Below are 19808 nucleotides of genomic sequence, written 5' to 3'. Positions count from 1 at the left end.
TGAAGAGTGCATAGCAGAAATAAATCACTAACAGTAGAACTTTGAAAATCATATCTACTCCTCAATCTAGTTGTATCTATGCTTTCTGCTTCACTAATCTGTGCTCCTCCTCCTAGGGAATTCATTGCTAGGAATTGCTTCAAGGTGGTAAGATAAAATATGATAATCAGTCAAAATATGTGCCACTCTCCCCAAGTTGTTTCTTGTCAAGCATTTTGTCAAAATGACTAAAAATGTAACAAAAAATGAAGAACTACTTTCTAATAATATAACCAAGAATCTATATAGTATAAGAAAACATCTTACAAACTAACTTAGTCAAAGTGGCTGCAATACAAAATTTACATTTCTATAACATTTTGTATGGAGATATGTACAAAGGAGTGCAATATCACACAAACCATGTTGAGACATCTCATGTGTATTATGAACTTACTAAGATAAAGGTAACTGAAATTATATTAATTGTCCTTTCAGGCACAACTGTATAAGTATGTCAATCCTCATTATCTCTTTGAATTTGAGTGTTCAGTATGGGTCCATCTTTGGAATTCATATAACAAAATAGAAACCTTTGTAAATTTTCTAAACAGGCATTGTGTTAATATGGGCCATTGTTACCAAAATAATAACAATTTCAAGAATTCATTTGCAAACTGCTATAGTTTGAAACTTAAATGTCCCTAAGGTTAATATTCTATAATATTATTGCTATTGAAAATTATTATACTGTCTGGGTAGCTTTGGAAACTTTGGGGTGGATCCTACCTAGAGAAATTAGTTCACCGGAACAGGTTCTCATCTGTATAATATTATCTACAACCATTTATGCATTTATGTCCTTGATTTCTGTCCTATACCCATGAAAATGTTAATTGAGTGGCTCCACATGCTTCTCTTTTATGATTAACTGACAGCCATGAATATGAGGCAAGTCTTTCCTTCTCATTTCTATCAGGTATTTGGGATACAAAGACTTAAAAGTAACTAATTCAGGGAGTCTGTTACTACATAGAAGTTGGTACTTGAGATGGGAAATTCTCTATTACTAGTTCAGACACCTATACCAAAATCTAGATGCTCCAAAGCCTGTTGTCTAAAGACATATCCGGTGTAATGACCCATTCCTTTGTAACGGCCCGTTCTGCAACTTTGTAATGGCCCATTCTGCTGCTCCAGTCTGCAGGCCAGGGTCTAGCAAGAGAGAGAGTGGGGGCAGAGGGGCAAGAGACACAAAAGATGGATATAAGACAGAGTCTGGTCAAGTCTCGTCAAGTCTCGTCAAGTCTCTTTTATTCTCTCGAAGGTCCTGGGTATTTATACCCTTTACCACATGACTTGCCCTCATGGACAAGTTCAACTGAAGGCACTATGTCACATGCCTTGTAGCCATGGATACCAGGTGCATCTTGCAGCTGGGGGCACTAAACAGTGTAACAAGATGTTTATCAGAGTGCTCTCAGCTATTGCAGGCTGTTGAAAACAAGTCTCTTGTCAGGGTATATGACTCGAGGTGGCTGTAAAGATGATAGCCACTTTTGGCTAAGAGTTGGCTCCCAACAGTCCAGAAAATCCAGGATTGCTAACTTTCTGTTCTTTGCTCTGAACAACACATGTTTTCCAGTCCTCATTCACCTGTACCAGTGCAAGTATTTTTCTACTGATGCATATGGATAGTGGATCTTTCTCTTCTGAAATCTGTGTCTCTTAGCAAGACTCACAATTTAGGAAACTGTAGTCGAATCCTGATATTTAGGAAGAGTTCAAAAGTTCTGGTGATAATGGGAGTTGACAATAGTCTTATCAAAAAGTTTGAGATATTTATAAAATGAAAGGAATGACTTTCAATTTATAGATGTATTTTAAAATCCTGGTTTTTCCTTATATGCAAAAATTGTGATGATCAACATTTCAAGGAGGAAAACACTTCTTAATCCTCCTAAAACAGTGTGTGTGTGTGTTTGTGTGTGTGTGTGTGTGTGTGTGTTTAATTTCCCTTAGTGTAGAAGCAATAAGGGATGAAATTATCGCAAAGTAATCCAGACTGAATGGCATGTCAACTGACCAAATCCAGAGTATTTTGAAGTAATGAATATTGCGCCACATAAAAAAATAAAAAATGTATGAATTATACTAATATATTCATGAGTAATAGAAACCCACAAAAATTCAACAACTTTATATTATCCTAATTATAAAAGGAAACTATTGCTGAGAATTGTAGTAATGTCATCTTAGTCCACAAAGTTATGGGACACTAGAAATCATACATGCCCCAAAAAGACACACTGAAATTTCCTGCTTGCTATCAGGTGATTTGTGTTTTCTCAAAATTCACATTCAAAATTATAGTTCTCAGTATTACAGTCAAGATATTTGAAGAGATAATTAATGCTGGGGAGAGGAAATATGGATCTTCAGTGATGTAGCCACTGGTGAGTTACTCAGCCAATGAAAGGAATGTGGTCAATATAAGGCAAGTTGAGATGCCCCAGAGAGGCCATCACCTTTATTTCTAATTTGTTTATCATCCATAGTGAGATTATAAGAGTCTGGATTAATCAACATTGTGTCTGGTTCTCTGCAGACCTACCTAAGGGGTTTTCCTGAGAAAATACATAGAGATAACTATCCATTTCAGATAAATATCAACAGATGAAAAGAATAAATTTGAATTTGCAAAATAATGACATTATTAAGCTTATTTGTAGGAATATTGTGAGGAACCTACACAGATGAAATGTCCCAGTTCAGCATGGATGACAATTTCCAATAGCTCCATCAGTGAAGTCTGCACCCAAAGACTGCTTTCACTTCCTTTAAACTCTACTTACCGTGCTAGCTGGAGCAAGATTATATTTAGCTGTGGGAAACATTAGATAGTTAGTGGAGGGAATTTCACATGAGAATCAGAGACACTCCCTGTTCTTCTGTTAGGGAATGTTTGCAAGCCTGAATACAGAGGGCCCCATTTGGTTAATCAATACAGCTCTTATCTGAAGATAGAAGTAAGATGTTAAGTCTAAAGAAAAGAGTTCTAAACCATTGCTGGACCACAAAAGAATATCGCCAAAAGAATCATTGGTTGAGTTTGTCAACATGACAAAACTAAAATAAAATGAGAGGCATGCTATAAACAACTGGTGTATAATCTTCAAATATGACAAAATATGATAGTCAAGGAGAGAGTCCAGAATATTCCAGACCAAAGAAGACTGAAAGGTCTGGTAAGAAGGCAGCTGGATCATTCTGATTTGAAAGACACCCTGATAATAGGTGTCACAGTGAGGAATAGATATGGATATGAACATTATACTGAAAATGTATTTATATTGATGACTTGATGTGTGTAGTTACAGAGAAGAAAGTTATTAGCAGAAAATAGTAAAATTTATAAATATATTTGCCATCAAGTTCAAACATTATTCAAAAAATTCAGGTGGAAATTGGTTGGTTTCCCAACCCCCCTGTGGGTTAGATTCATTTTTCAAAAATTTCAAAATACAGTGCTATCTTGTGGGCATTACACAACCATGGAACTCTTGAGTTCTAAACAGCAGTGATACTTCCATATAAAAGTACCTGTACAAGGCAGGGCCCTTAAACATTGAGTTACAAAAGAGTGAAAGCCTCCTAGAGTTTCATCCAGAAGTGCAAATCTCAATGAATTGCTGCTGGAAGGGATGATGTCATAGTCTCTTGTGATGTAGCTAATGAAGAGTTACTCACACTTGAGTAAAGAGCTTCACACACCCCCACATGATTGGCCCTGGTTATACCCTGTGGGTTTCATAAATGAAGACATGAAAGTGAGATAATGCCTTGATAAGAATAGGTGAGTGAGAGAGTCAAAGGAAGAATGTGAGCGGAATATATATTATTCATGTATTAAATTGTCAAAGAATGAATTAATATGACAAAATCTGTTGTGTTCCAACTAGAATAGATAGGCTGAGAGTGGGCAGCCTTGTCTAGTCCCTGATTTTAGTGGGATTGCTTCAAGTTTCTCTCCAGTTAGTTTGATGTTGGCTACTGGTTTTCTGTATATTGTTTCTACTATGTTTAGGTATGGGCCTTGAATTCCTGTTCTTTCCAAGTCTTTTACCATGAAGGGAGTTAAATTTTATCAAATGCTTTCTCAGCATCTAGTGAGATGATCATGTGGTTTTTTTTTATTCCTTTGAGTTTGTTTATATGGTGGATTACATCGATGGATTTCTGTATATTGAGCCATGCCTACATTCCTGTGATAAAGCCTACCTGATCATGGTGGGTGATTGTTCTGATGTGTTCTTGTATTCAGTCTGCAAGAATTTTATTAAGTATTTTTGCATCAATATTCATAAGGGAAGTTGGTCTGAAGTTCTCTTTTACTGTTGGATTTCTGTGTGGTTTAGGTATGATCTTAATTGTGGCTTCATAGAATGAATTGGGTAGTGTTCCTTATGCTTCTATTTTGTGGAATAGTTTATAGAGAATTGATATTAGGTCTTCTTGGAAGGTCTGATAGAATACTGCCCTAAAACTATCTGGTCCTGGTCTTTTATTGGTAGGGAGACTTTTAATGACTCCTGCTATTTCTTTCGGGATTATGGAACTATTTAGATGTTTTATCTGATCCTGATTTAAGATTGGTGTTTGTTATCTGTCTAGGAAATTGTCCATTTAATCCATATTCTCTAGTTTTGTTGAGTATAGCTTTTGTAATAGAATCTAATGATTTTTAAAATTTCCCCACTTTCTTTTGTTATGTCTCCCCTTCCAGTTCTGATTTTATTAATTTGGATACTGTCTCTGTGCCCTCTGGTAGTTACTCAGAAAATTGGACATAGTATTACCTGAAGACCCACCTATACCACCCCTGGGCATATACTCAAAAATGTGCCAAAATATAAGGACACATGCTCCATTATGCTCATAGCAGCCTTGTTTATAATAGCTGGAAGCTGGAAAGAACCCAGATGTCCAGAGGAATGAATACAGAAAATGTGGTATACATCCTCATTCAAGTAGAAAGAGAGGGGATGGGTTAGGGGGTTTCTCGGGGGAAGGAGGGGAAATGGTGAAAGGGGATAACATCTGAAATGTAAATAAATAAAATGTCCATTAAAAAAAGCAAAAATAAAAGATAAATAAAAATAAGAATAAATAAATAAAATTTTAATTAATAAGAGAATAGGAAGATGCAGATGAGTCATTTATCATAAATATTCTCTTGTGAACTGTGAGTTGGAAATTGATGAATGTGGATCCTAGCCATGTCTACATTATATCATGTGTCAGGATGCTCTTCGGATTACTTCTGTGACTGTGTACCTGGATTCCTTGAAGACCACTGTACATCAAACTCTGATGAATGTGCTAGTCAGTCACATCTCCATGGAGGTCTATGTGTGGATGGAGGAAACTAATACTGCACCTGCACAGGTAGTGGATTCACAGATTCACACTGTAAAATCTTGATTCCTCTTTGCTGGTAAAAGCCTTGTCACAATGATGCAACTTGTAAAGTCACTGTTGATAGCTATATTTGTCACTTCTAGCCTGAATATACAGGTGTCCTGTGTGAAATGTACATAAATCAATACAGTAGCAGCCCTAGCCAATTTGAGGGGAATGAGAACAGCTTCTATAGATTGATGTGTTATTCATGTGCTCCCCACATAGTAGAACTCTTTGGGAGGTGTGACCTTGTTGTAAATGTGTCACTGGGGGTAATGCTTTTGGTTTCAAAAGCCCATGCCAGGCTACATCTCTCTGACTGCTGCCAGTCAATCAGGATGTAAAGCTACATTTATAACACCATGGTTGTGTGCTTCCCACCATGATGACTGATAACTAATCATATAAAATTGTAACCTAGACCCAAATTAACTGCTCTGTTTTACAAAAGTTGCCATGGTCATGGTGCCTCTCCACAACAGTAGAATAGTAACTAATATTCCATGACACATATATCATCAGAGAAATAATTTGCATGCATCTGATCTAATGCCATAGGCACCAGTATTATTCTGGGAACTGGCTAAGTAAAATATGAGGTAAGAACACAAATATTTTCATGGGGTCACTTTTAGCATCTCAGTATTTATAATGAAGATAAAAATGCTAAAACTGAGCACCCAGATTTGCAGTTGCTAGAAAGGAAGTAGCTGGTGGAAGCAAACACACTGTAGTTCACTGGAGGTTTTTTGTCATGTGTTGAATCACTGTGTATAATGTGACCAATTTTTGTAAGGCTGACAGTAGTAAACTGCAACATCTTCAGGTTCTAGGCTGTTGATGGTGAGAGTGAAGTCTGTCCCAGACCCACTGCCACTGAACCTGGCTGGGATACCACTGGCCCTGGTGGAGGCACTATGGATAAGGAGCTGAGGAACCTGCCCTGCTTTCTGCTGATACCAGGCTAAGTAGCTGCCAACACTCTGGCCGACTCTGTATGTCAGTGTTGCTGTCTCACTCAGAGAAAATCTCAAGGAGGCTGGAGACTGTATTGTTTCTCCAATGACATCTAAGACTGAAAAGATAAAAGAAAAGTCACCAGTGCAATCTAAACCACACTCATCACCTTCCTAGCAGAACTATGATCTTTTCTCCTGTTGGCTTTCTGGTAATAGAATTTGATAGTTTTCAGAGACTTTTTATCTATGTATTATGTTATGTGGGTTCCCCTCACCTGTAATCCACAGTAAAAGGAGACTGAGAAACCAAGCTGGAGTTTCCATGGCTCATGGTTTTCTCTCTGAGGCAGCTCTTACTGCAGAGTCTTAAGTCACTGTTATGAACTCTAGACAACAGAAGGTTCTAGCAAACATGCAAAGTAGTTGGGGAGGGATGAGCTGGACCTATAGCTGAGGCTCCAGCTGCAGAGACTTTCCTTTCTCTCTCTGCACTTAAGCAACTTATTCCCACAAGGTTGCATTATGAAAAGATACTGTCTCAGTCTGATGGTAGAATTGCAAGCTTGACTTCACATAATTTATCCCCATTTCATCCTTCTACTCTTTCTCCTTAGGATCAGCCATGTGGAATTTCTCATAAGCTTCTTAAAAAAACAAATATCTGTGGTCCTGTAGCTCACTGACATACACAGACATCCCAGTCAATGCATGGTTCATAGAATGGAAAGAATTAACCACATATTAATTTGTGTTTCAGATTATTTTCTTTGCTCTAGTGTCTATGAAGACAACTGTGTTCTGATAATAATTAGTAAATAAAAGCACTCAAGCATAAGGAAAGATGTATGATCAAAAAAAACTCTTGCTGTGCAGATGAAAAGGACACTGGCTATGACTTTCTCCTAGAAATGAGCAGTCTGTCAAGTAATTTGTGGTCATTCTATTGAGTTATCTGCTACTATCTATGCAGCTTTTTCGTGATGCACATTTAAAACCTATCTGAAGTCCTGGAGTCTTTTAAAACATGAATAAGAGTTGTAAACACACATGCATACATTTCTGCATTAACAAATGTGTGGAATGTACAATGTGCACAAATCAGCTAAAGGTGATTCTCTGCTCTTTGTTTCTTTCAGGGGAAAGATACTAAAATTTATAAGTCTGTTCGTACTGGATAACCAAGCTGTAACATAAATTTCTATCCATGCCATATGAAAGGATGATATGTAATAATGAAGTCTGAGAACTCAGTAGCCAACAAAATTTACTGACTACACATAGCTGATATTCTGGCTGGAGACATTTTCATGTCTCAATCAGTCTCAAAACTGTTTCTATGTAGAGGAACTGGCATATACATTACCTGGTTTGTCGTTCTTAGTTTCTTTCTTCATGCCTGCAACCAGGAATTTCAGGAGGTTCCCCCCAATCAAATCTATCTTTATTAATTTTGAATGAATCTACAGGTTTTCTTCTCCTATTGAAATAAAGGCAAAACTTCTCCTCCAATGCAATATATTTCCTGACTTCCCTTCTGATGTTATCACATATATAGACTTATTTAATTCAGCAGTCCTTCTAAAACCCAGTGTTTTTCACCAGCTTTACTGGCTGTCTCATTGACATTTTAAAAATTTAAGGTTAATAAAGCACAATTTTATCTGTCTCTTGCAGACCCCATATTGCCTTTCTACTCCATGAGAATATTAGTTAGATTTATTCATATGTGTTTGAGTTGTACAATTGTAAGATATATCTGTAACATGTTTTATGCCATAATATCTAAAAAATGCATTCTATTGGATACATGTGCCAGAGAGTCATAAGCTTAAATCTGCAAAGCCATCATGTGTCATAAATGTGTAATCTTAGAATCACTTCTTTCAGAAACACCTTGGAATAACATGTATCAATTTTACGATGTACACACACACACACACACACACACACACACACACACACATAAATTTTAAACTCTACAAATGAAACACACAACTTATTGTATGATATTGCACTAAGGTGTCAGTTCTAAATAAAGTTTGTTTTCTTAACTTAGCATATTGTCTTTCATCTAACAACTAATCCTTGCCAAAATAAATATCATATCTAATCTGACCGGGTTATAGTTGAAGTCCCTTTATCTAGCATTTCTATGGATTTTCATTCTGTAATTTTGTAACAAGGTGGCACCATAGCCTCCAGATGGTATTTCTCTGAAGATTCTTTACTCTGATTTTTCTTAAAGAGCATATATGTATATAATTGCAATCGTTACTGAGAGTATAATTATTTGTATGCAAATAATTAAGACAAAATTATTTTGGAACCAAATGCCCTATGTCATTGTGTTCTTAATTTTTAACACACAAAAAGATATTTTCTTTTTAATCTCTCCTACCCTTTTCTTTCTTTGAAGACTACCCCATCCAGTTCCTAAAAGAATATATTTCTCATCCAGGCATGGATACAAAAAAGGTCAAGTAAAAACTATGCAGCAGTATCAGATTAGGACATCCTCCATGTTAAGTTAGTATGGGAAAAGAATCTAGGTGTGGTCAAAAGGAGACATCAGCAGGAGATAGTGAAAGAAAAAGAACTTAGAGTCACCTAACTAGTTTCAGCTAGAAACCTAATGCAGAACAGTTACCTGAGTCTCAAGTGGGGAATTGCCTGTATTTACTGACCTATGTGCATGCTTGTGGGGCTTATTCTTGATTACTAGCTGATGTCTATACTTTGGGAAATTCGATCTCTAAGAAGATTAGCCTGTAGTACATAAGAAAGGAAGATGAGCAAGCTAGTATGCAACATTTTTCTGTGTTTTCTGCATCAGACTCCTGCCTTGAGTTCCTACCATGGCTTTCTTTGATGATGGATCACAATCTGTAAAATTAAATACACTTGCTGTACCTGCACTGGTTCCTAAAGAATAGTTTCTTCTGACATCTTGTGATGCTCTGTTGCATCTGGTTTTGATTATGGAACTTGTCATAGCAACAAAAAAGCAAACCAGGACAGCAAGGTGAACTATATGTGTTGTGTCCTATGTATTACTATGTGTCTTTTATATTATTGTCTGGAGAGGTCTAACTAGATAGCCTTCCAACCACTGGAGAAATTTGAATCTCCATATGTGACCTGGATTCCTGATACCGTGAAAACTAGCTAGCACAAAAATCAGGTATTGTTTACATTAAAGTAAAAATGCTCCCAAAAGACAGGAAAAAAATAAACCCTTGTTTGTGAACCTAAAAGTAAACTACTTCTTGATTCATTGTCATGTATTATTTATATGATATTCTATTACACAATGTTTTGTAAAGACTATGTTGTTTCAGGAGGGGAAAACTAAATCATATTAAACTGCTACACGTCAAAGAAAAAATGTTTCATCACAACTTGAAAATGTTTAGCTCCAGAGGTATTTAGCTATGCATATAAAATCTCAAGATATACAAAATACTGACAATACAATCACAGTGTGATGTGGAAAACAGAAACATTTCTATAAATAAAAATGATTACTTATACCCATTGAATAGATACAAAGAAAGGAAGTGGAAGAGCAAAGCCTACTAGAGCCAAGCTATGGCAGAGCATTACAAGATACCAGAAGAAAATATTCTTTAGAAACCAATGCAGGAGCAGCAAGCCTGTAGTTATGATGCTAGGTTTGAGCAAGCCTGAGGGAAATATGAACTTCAGTTCATTTTTAATGAGTTTTTCATGCATTAAAACAGTAAGTATAATACACTACATAAAGAGCCAAGAGCACAAAAACTACATGTTTAATCTCATGAAATTTAGAAAATGACATTGAAAAATGATCCAACAGTTTTTCATGATAAAAGTTCTGGAAAAAACAGAAATACATGGAATATACCTCAGAGTAATAGAAGTAGCTTGCCACAAAGCTGCAACCAGCCTCAACCTAAATGGAGCTAAACAGAAAGTAATTTCACTAAAATCAGAAACAAGACAAGGTTGTTCACTCTTTCCATACCTATTTAACAAACTATTGGAAGTCTTAGAGAAATGATATAAATGAAAAAGATCAAGGGGAAAAATAGAAAGGAAAGAAGTCAACGAGTATTTACGTGCAGATGGTATGAATGTATTTGTATGACCCTAAAACTCTACCATGAAATTCTCATTGGAAAACAGTAACTTTCCCAATAATGTCCAGAAAACTAACTAACTTTAACCAATCAATAAAAGACTTTATTTAATTAAGAAAAAAGCAGTAAGACAGTAAAGAAAGAAATCAAAGATGATATCTGAAGATGGAAAGATCTGCCATACTCCAGGATCTGTAGAATTAATAGGAAAATAGCTATCCTCCTAAAAGAAATCTACAGGTTCAACACAATCCTCACGGAACTTTCTTATGGACTTTGAAAGGTTAATATGCTGTATAAATGTACCACATTTTCTTTATTCATTAATTAGTTGATGGACTTCTAGGTTGTTTTCACTTTCTAGATGCTATATATGAACACAGCTGAGTAAATGTTCTTGTGTTAAGGTAAAGCACTAACCACCTTCTGTAACAAGATGAGGATTGCAGTACTGTGATTAGGACACCAACCTAGCCACAATACTTTTTTCTTATAACCCGTCCTGCTTCTACGATAGGACTGCTAGGGCAATGATATCTCAGATCTTGTGGAAGTGGCTAAAAGATGACTGGTCTAACTTGAAGTCCATACCAGGATAGGGGCCCATGCCTAACCCTGATTGAATTGACAGTAAGCAGAAGCTGGGTGGTGGCCCAGGGACCTCAAACCAAATAGGACTGCCAAAAAGTCAATTAAATGATTCCTAATGATATTCTGTAATTCTAATAGATCAGTTCCTAGCCAAATGAACATTAAGGATGCTTCCTCCAGTGTCTTCTGGAAACAGATGCAGAGACCCACAGCCAATAGAAGAAGGGGAAGAAGTATTGCAGGAACCAACATAGTTGACAACTCCAAGAAAACTGGTCCACAGGATCAACTAAGTGGTGCCCACAGGGGCTCATAGAGACTGAAGCAGCAATCATGGAACCTGCACGGTTCCACACGAGATCCATTCTATATATGTTGTAGTTAGCTTGGGGTTTTGTGGGACTCCTAATAGTGGGAATTAGGGTGTCTCTCACTCTTTTGCCTGCTGCTGGAACTCTTTTTCTCCTGTGAATTGCCATGTCTAGCCTTGATATGAAGAATTGTAACTAGTCTTTTTGCATCTTGGCATACCTTATTTGGTTGCTATCCCTGGGAGGCCTGTTTGTTTGGTTTGTTGGTTGGTTGGTTTTGTTGTTGGTTCTGTTTTGTTTTTCTGTAGGGAAACAGAGGAAAATGATGGGGGTGAGTAATTGTCGGGGGTGGAGGTAGGAGAAGCTGCTGTCAGAATGTAGTGAATGAGAGAAGAATAAATATTGACAAAGGAAAGAATGCAATCATGAATTTCACAGATAAATGATGTAACTAAAGAAAATCATCCTGATTATGGTAACCTAGACCCCAAAAGACAAATACACAGTTATTCACTTATATGTGGCTGTTAGCTGTTAAATCTCCATAAGTGAGCTACAGTCCATATAACAACAGATGTTAGGTATTGCGTAAGGGAGAAGGGAATAGGGTTGGATCACTCTAGCAGGGAGAAATAGAATAGATAGTATGGATGGACAGAGGATGGAGGGGAACTGGAACAATATGATTAAATGGGGCAGGTAAACAAATAGGGGAATGATGGAGGTAGCATGGTAAGAGATAGGTAAAATTTAAGGGCCATTTGGAGGGTGATAAGGAAACCTAATAAAGAAGAACCTTCATAAACTATTTACATATATGAAGGTGATCAAAATAAAATAGAGAAATGATGGAGGAGAGAAAACTTCTGTCCATTTCTGTGTTATCATATGAAGCCTCCTGTTCCAGGAATAAGCTAACATCCAATTGAGTTGTTAGAGAGAAGGGACTCATGGTAACCCCTGAACAACTCAGATTATTGTCAATGCCATTGGTTGCTTACAATAATGTAAGGCCTTATGGCCAAACATCTCCACAACTCATTGAAAACAAGAAGTCTAGCTGGTGCCTAATTATAGTCTTCACCCCTATGGACTACTGTTCATGGTATTCAAAGGTATTCTGCATTCTACTTTAGGAGAAAGATAAACACCAACCCAGCTATAAACCCTTTGATTTGTCTGCAATAGTTTCCTGTTTGTAAGATGCATTACCTGAATAGAAAACAAAGCTTGTGGGAGTAACAAATATTTGATTGAATTTAAGGCCTACTCCATGAAATGGAACCCATCCTCAACACTGTCTAGGTGGCCAAGGACTCAATAATTAATATGTCAAGGATTTAGGGAAACCAAGTCCTACTACTCTGTTAAGGGAATGTAACAGTAGAATGACACCTAAGGCATTATACTACACTCATAGATTAATGTCTTGCTCAGTCATCATCAGAGAAGCTCCCTCTTGCAATCCATGAAAATAAATATAATGACATATCACCAGACTACAGGCAGAGGGTGATAGACCTTGGAACACTCAGTCCTAAATATATATCTCCATAAAATCCCTCCTTTCATGGCTCAGAAAACCCTGTGACATGAAAGCAGAAAGAATTAAAATCCAGAGGGGATGGAGGACACTTAGGAACATGAAAGCCTACAGTCTCTAACCAAGAAACTGTCTTTGATTGGTAACCACTTACAATGAAAAATTAGTTTATTCCAATGGAGTCTTATTGAGTCTATTACCACTAAAGGTTAGGTCTTGTGTGCAACACAAAATGGCCAACACAAAATAAATTCAATGTGTTTGGGTCTGGGGTCATTCAGAGATTTTCAAGTCCAACCACAAATATATGTTAACAAAGAAAAGATCTTATTTCTGGTACCAGGACCACACCCAAGCTCCAGGACTCTCAAACTGTGGCACAGCATTTGTTAGTCTGGAGCTTATAAAGGCAAAACCCACAAGGCTACAGTTTTGGGGGATCAAACAAACATACATCTGAGTATGTGGGGCAGGGTATAACTTTGAAACCAATGTCTTATAAATGTCTCAGCAAGAAAATATTTTCAAAAGAATGGAGCTAGTGTTTAGCCTTGTAACCCATTGCCTTGCAAGAGCATCAGAGGTTGTTGAAACTTTAAAAGAACAGATGGTTTTCAAGAATGTCCAAATAGAAAAGTAAAAGGAGAGTCATTCATCTTGGACAGCTGACAGCCTACATTCTATAAGCTAGAAGATTATAAAATAAAATAATTATCCCATGGATCCTGAAGCACAGCAGTCTCTAAATTTTTAACATGATTTGTAATAATGCTAACTATAACAATGTCATTTTCAAAGACTCTTTGTCATGTAATACTTTGCCAGGACTCTTTTTTCACATTATACATTCCTCATGTATATATTATTTCCAATTTGTGTTATTATGGGATTTTTGTGTGTTTGAATATGTGTGAATGTGTATGTATGTCTTGTAGTTTTTCTTTCATTCTTCTGTTTTTATTTTCTTATTTTTAAATATCTGCTTGTATGTTAGAATGAGATAGTATGAAAGAGATAATATGAAGAGACTATTTTTAGATTGTATTTGAAGTCTGCTTAGTAGGAAGAATTTCATGTCTCCTACTGTAAATTTAGTCAAAAGCCCAGAACTAATACATCATAGGCTATAAAAGAGGAACCCATTATTGTTTACTGAATAGTCATACTGTCAAAATGACCTCCACATGTTTATTTTTCTATCTATAAAGCTGTGATGCTGACAACTTTTTGTTAGAGAGCATTATTTTTTTTTTTTTACACTGGGTGGTGGTTTATGTATAGACTCATATCAGCTAAAAGGCTCAGCATAAATAACTTTGAGTGCTCCAGCTGTGGGCATATACATCAACCAACCAACATGCAAAGATCAAGAAACTTGACAAAAAAGAGGCTTAAAAGATTGTAGAGCCAACAAATAGGGAATATCTGTGAAATTCTGAGTTTCACATCATGACATAGCTGCATATGTGTTAACTCTGAGAAGTGGGACCAGATTAAGCAATAGGTGGAGGAGGAGCCCCCAGAGCCCCACCTTTCTCAGATGAGCTGTTGGCAGTTAATAGCTTATTAGAGGGGACCATTACTCTCCCTTTTGAAATATAGTCACCACAAAGTTGTTTTTGCAACAGTGGATAAGGAGTGTTCACTACATTCAGGGAGTTATTAAACTCATAAAAAAGGTAGGAAAGGACTTGAAGCTAGAAGAGTGATGGAGTGATGGGAGCACAGAAAGAAGTTGGAGAGAAGTAGTGGTGAATGTATTGTAAGTATATATTATGTATACAATATATATGTATGTAAGTACAGAGAGAGAGAGAGAGAGAGAGAGAGAGAGAGAGAGAGATTTTGGCCTGCGACCACTCTGCCACCTGGGCATGGCCACCACTTTGGGAGGCAGAACACATGGAGTTTGGCTGTGCTTATCTCAACCCGCTGGATGGATGCTGGGTTGTAGGGAAGTGCTGAGCCCACTTCTCTGGGGGTGGGAGAGAAGTCTTAGGTGTGGGAAAGCCGAAGCTGGCTCAGGGGTCCCAGGGCCTGCTACTAGGCCTGAGCCATAGGGTTCTCAGACTCTTGGATGTCGACGTGTTGCTGGGAGTTACAGAAGTCTCATCACACAAGGGTGATTGTCGTTGGTTTGGTGGTGGCAGTGGAAGGTGTTGTGGCAGTTGCTGCGGCTAGGAGCACACTATGGAAGACAAGGCTGTGGCTCTGTAAGTGAAGGCCCTCTTCATGGCTTCCCATCTCAGTGAAAAGAGACAGTCTATGATTCCAAATACTTTATTATAATGGTGGAAAATTAATGTACAACACAATACCACCCCTTCTCAGGGTGGACCTGAAATTAAATACATTTTTCAGGGAGAAACGTCTGGGAAGGAAAGCTTATTGGCTAAGCCCTCCAGGCCTCTAGGTATCTCATTAGCATGACGAACTGTCTTGAGCCTGTCTCTTTCTTTTTATTGGATAATTTATTTACATTTCAAATGTTATCCCCTTTCCCCATCCCCCCGCCCCCACAAACCAGAAACCCCCATCCCATCCCTCCTCCTCCTGCTTCTATGAGGATATGCCACCACCCACCCATCCACTCCTACATCGTGGCCCTCGAATTCCCCCACACTGGGGCATCCAGCCTTCACAGGATCAAGGACTTCCTCTACTACCTGTGCCCTACAAAGCCATTCTCTCCTACCTATACAGCTGGAGCCATGGGTCCCTCCCTAGGTGCTCCCAGGCTGGTGGTTTAGACCCTGGGAGCTCTTTTATGTGAGAATCATGACACCTGTTCCAAGTCAGGAGTCCCGGAGGGAGCTGGGAGTCATTTAAACCTTGGATGTGTGCCCACTGGGTCTCCGAATCTCGACCTCCTCTACCTTACCAAACTTCTTGGCATAGTTTTACATTCCACACTAGGACTCACATGTATTCACAGAGACTGAAAACAACCAAGAATAGGGTCCTCATGGGTCTGCACCAGGTCATCTGTTATGGCTGTTAGCTTGGCGTTTTTGTGGCACTCCCAACAGTGGTAACAGGTATTTCTTTGACTTGTTTTTCTGTTCTTGAGGCTCTTTTCCTCCTATTGGATTGCCTTGTCCAGTCTTGATTGGACGGCTTTTGCCTTGTTTTATTGTCCTATTTGTCCTGTTTTGCTCTTGCCCCTGCTCTTTTCTGATAAGTAAACAAACAGAGTAAATTTAGAGGACAGAGAGATGGGATAGCTAGAAAGAGTGAAGGGCAAGGAAACTGAGGTTGAGATATATTGTATGAGAGAAGAATCTGTTTTCAATAGAAAAATATTACTTAAAAAATAAAAAATAGAAAAAGATCAATTGAATCAAAATAAAAATTACTTTAATCAAAATTTGAACAATGTTCAGCTCCAAGTTTATTTAATTTTGTAAGTCATTGTTTATTTCTTTGGGATAGAAAAAAAAATCCTGGGAGAAAATTGTATCTTTACATGTGATGTCATACATAGGTATCCCTAGGAGAGTCCCACGGTTTAAATCCAGAGAATCAAAACAAAACACTGGTAAGGCTGTGGCATGAAACTGAAGAACACTACTCACCCATTAGTCCATTATGAACTACTGTGACCCACGTATCCCTGTGCTGCTCACATGGCCTTTAGATCTTTGAGGACCTTCGCTTATAACCACAAATCAAATAAGTATTATCTTCATCTCAATAGAAACACTGTTCATTTCCTGCAACATTTCTTTTTGGAAGGTTTTGTAAGACAGATAGTACTGAGTATGTTTTCAGCCCTTACAACAATGCAGCTGTGTACTAGCATGGAGTCAATGACTACTGCTTCAGTGTGCCTGGATACCAAGGCAGACATTGTGACTTGGAAATAGATGAATGTGTTCCTCATCCTCACATGAATGAGGCTTTATGCCTCAGTGAAATAAGAAGATATACGTGTGTCTGTCCTCAAGAGTATTCTGGTGTGAACTGTGAGTTACAAATTGCTGAATGTGGATCCCAGCCGTGTGAACATGCTGCGATGTGTCAGGATGGTCTTGGACCTTATTTCTGTGACTATGCACCTGGATTCCTTGGAGACCAACTTGAACTTAACTTTGACAAAGGTGTCATTCAGACTTGTCTCCATGAAGGTCTATGAGTGGATGGAGAAAATCATTACTATTGAGACTGTACAGGTAGTGAATTCACAGCTCCTGCTCCAGTAGTTAGGGGACCCACATGACCAAGATGGAGATCAGATACATATTTATAGGGAGCCTAAGTCCATTCTATGCTTGTTCTTTGATTGGTGCTTCAGTCTCAGTGAACCCCTATGGGCCCAGGTTAGTTGATTGTGCAGGTTTTCTTGTGTTCTTGACCTACTTGGTTTCTCCAATTCTTTACCCCACTCTTCCACAAAATTCCCCAGCCTCCCCATAATATATATCTGTGAGTCTCTGCATCAGTTTCAGCTGTTGGATGAAACCTTTCAGAAGACAGTTATACTAACCTGTCTGCAAGTATTGCAGAATATCACTAATAGTGTCAGAGTTTGATTGTTTCTCATGGGATGGGTCAAGTGGAAATAGTCATTGGCTGATCATTCCCTTAATTTCTGTTTCATCTTTATCCCCTCAATATCTTGTAGGCAGGACAAATATTTGATTGAAAGATTTGTGGGTGGTTTGGTGTCCATATCCCTTCATTGGAAGTCATACCTAGTTACTGAAAGTTGTCATTTCATGTTTCATATTCCCTGTTCCTAGGAATATCAACTATGGTCATGCTCATAGATTCCGGAAAGTCTCCCATGTCCTAGATTTCTGTCTTGTTCTGGAGCTGCCTTCTTACCCTTCAGCAATTTCAATTCTCTCTCCACCAGTCTTCCTCACACTTGATTTTTCATGTTCCTCTCCTGGCTCCATCTACAACCCAGAATTTTTCCTCCATTCAGCTCCAATATGTTTTGTATTTTTGCTTCTAAGTGAGATTCAAGCATCCTCCCTTGGGTATTCTTTATTACTTAGATTCTGTGGGTCTATGTATTATAGTAGATTTATCCAGTACTTTAAGGTTAATGTCAATTTATAAGCAAGTACATACCATGTGTGTCTTTCTGGGTCTGAGTTTTGTCACTGAGGAAGAGATTTTGTAGTTTCATTCATTTGCCTTAAAATTTCATGATATCACTATTTATAATAGTTGAATAACATTCCATCATATAACTGTATCACATTTTCTTCATCCATTATCCAGTTGATGGACATTTAAGTTAGTTCCAATTTCTGGATACTATGAGTGAAGCTGCTATGAATATTGCTGAAAATACTGGCATAGAAGAATCCTTGTAATATGCTGGAACATCTTTTGTATATATGCCCAAGTGGTAGATCTCAATCTTGTGGTAGAACTATTTGATATTTTCTAGAAACTACCCAACTGATTACCAATGTAGTTGTACGAGTTTACTCCTGTGAGCAATGAAGGAATGTTCCCCTTGTTCCATATTCTATACAACATGTGATGCCCCCTAAGTTTTTTATCTTAGCCACTCTAAAAGGTGTAACATGGAATCTCAGAGTCATTTTGCGTTGCATTTCCATGATGACTAAGGATGTTGAACATTTCTTTAAACACATGTCAGTCATTAGAGATTTCTCTGTGATGAATTATCTACTGAGCTCTATAGCACATTTTTTTGTATTATTTGGTTTATTGGTGTCTAATTTTTTTGAGTTTTTTATATATGTTAGATATTAGCCCTATGTCAGATGTAGGGTCGGTAAGATATTTTCACATCCTATAGGTTGCCATTTTGTCCTATTCACAGTGTCTTTTGCTTTACATAAACTTTTCAGTTTCATGAAGTTGTACAACTTAGTGCCTTTACTATCTGGCTGCTTATGTATACTATCATATCATCTCCAAATAGTCATACCTTGACTTCTTTTCCAATTTGTATCCCCATTGATCTCTTTTTGTTGTCTTATTACTCTAGAACTTCAAGGAATATATTGAATATATACAGAGAGACTGGGCAGCCTTACCTTGTCTCTGATTTTAGTGGAATTGCTTTAAGAGTCTCTCTATTTAATTTTATGTTGGCTATTGACTTACTGCATATTGCCTTTATTACGTTTAGGTATGGACCTTATATTCGGATCTTTCCAAGACTTTTATCATGAAGTGATATTGGAACTAGTCAAAGTCCTTTTCAGCATCGAATGCAATGATCATGTGGTTTTCTTTCTTTCAGTTTGCTTATATGGTGGGTGACATTGATAAACTTTCACATATTGAACCATCCCTGCATTTCAGGGATAAAGCCAATTTGATTATGGTGGATGATATTTTTGATGTGTTCTTGGATTCAATTTGTGAGAATTTCGCTGTGATTTTTTGCATAGATGTCTGTAAGCATAATTGTTCTGAAATTTGTTGAGTCTTTGTGTGGTTTAGGTATCAGGGTGACTGTGGCCTCTTAGAATGACTTAGGTGATCTTCCTTCAGTTTAGGTTTTGTGGAATAGCTAGAGAAGTACTGGTATTATCACTTCTTTGAAAGTCTGGTAGAATTTGGCACTAAAACCATCTAGCCCTGGGCTATTATTAGTCATGAAACTTTATTTATTACTTCTGTTTGCTTAAGGATTATAGGGCTACTTAGACTTGTTACCTGACCTTGGTTTGACTTTTGTGATATCTATCAAGAAAATCATCCATTTCATTAAGATTTTCCAATGTTAGCCGGGCGGTGGTGGCGCACGCCTTTAATCCCAGCACTTGGGAGGCAGAGGCAGGCGGATTTCTGAGTTCGAGGATACAGGGAAACCCTGTCTCAAAAAAAAAAAAAAAAAAAAAAAAAAAAA

This window comes from Grammomys surdaster, unplaced genomic scaffold (genome assembly GCF_004785775.1).
Source record: "Grammomys surdaster isolate TR1022 unplaced genomic scaffold, NIH_TR_1.0 123465, whole genome shotgun sequence".
Classification (NCBI taxonomy): domain Eukaryota; kingdom Metazoa; phylum Chordata; class Mammalia; order Rodentia; family Muridae; genus Grammomys; species Grammomys surdaster.
The sequence above is the reverse complement of the archived record's forward strand: the minus strand, read 5'-3'. Positions refer to the sequence as shown.